The sequence below is a fragment of the Malurus melanocephalus genome, unplaced genomic scaffold, assembly GCF_030028575.1.
Source record: "Malurus melanocephalus ecotype Western Australia unplaced genomic scaffold, MMel_1.1 scaffold_138, whole genome shotgun sequence".
NCBI lineage: Eukaryota > Metazoa > Chordata > Aves > Passeriformes > Maluridae > Malurus > Malurus melanocephalus.
The window spans coordinates 624,004-625,031 of record NW_026623370.1 but is presented as its reverse complement, the minus strand read 5'-3'; positions in this window follow the sequence as shown (position 1 = coordinate 625,031).

Genomic DNA, 1,028 nt, shown 5'->3' with positions numbered 1-1,028 from the left:
ATCTGAGCTGGGTGTCATACGACTGGATCACAGAAAACATCCACAGAAAAACCCTGCTTAACAAAATTTTTTGCTTTGGTAGCTAAGGACTTGTAATAGTCCCAAAGTTTATCCGTGGTCTTCATCAAGCTTGAATTGCAGAATCACACATTCCATTTCTGTTGAGTCGTACTGAAAATTATTCTTCTGTGGTGRCTGGCTAGTTCTTTATATGAGTAATACTGTATGCTATTAACACTCGCTAATACTGGAGTCTTGTGATGAAACTCAAGGTTCACAATTCCAAAATCACTCAATATTTGAAGATACTGCACAGATCTGTGAAAAGCAAGCCCAGGATCCATRGGTTGTAACATCTTTTAGATGCTCTGGTGCTGATCCTACAGATCACCCTCTGTGCAAGGTCATCACCTAAGGTAGCCAGATCTTAAAGATGTAGCCATTGCTGAAAGGGCTGAAAAGTGAGGTTTCTATGATGTGCATGCTGCTCAGTACAATTCCATACAGTCCTTGGTTATACAAGCACACCTGTGGTCTCTTACAGGACTCCTGCCTCTTTCAGCAAAACAACGAGGGGGCTGAATTCATGCACGGAGGTATTTTACTTCACCTTCACTGCTTAATGCTCAAGGCCTTCTGCCATACCCWTTGCACGCTACTTAAACCCTGTTCTGATGACTGAACTAATTTCCTCAAGAGATTTGCTCCAGTGCTCAGTACTGGAACAGACGATTGCTTCGCAACTATTTATTAATTTATTAATTTATTTTCGCAGCGTTCCTGCGAAAATTTTCCAGCTCTATCTGCACTCCTACAGAGAGAAGGTCATTTTGCCCCCATTTCATGGTTGGAGTCTTACCAGACAAAATGGAGATGAAGTCAAGAGTAACCACTACTGTTGGCTCTTCAGCTCCAAGCTGCCTACAACCAGGTTTCAAAAGTGCTAGGAACACTGTATTTTGGAAGTGCATTTGAGAGTGACCTCAGCTTAGACTGGAAGGATGTTCCACAGCTAACACCAGGCCACA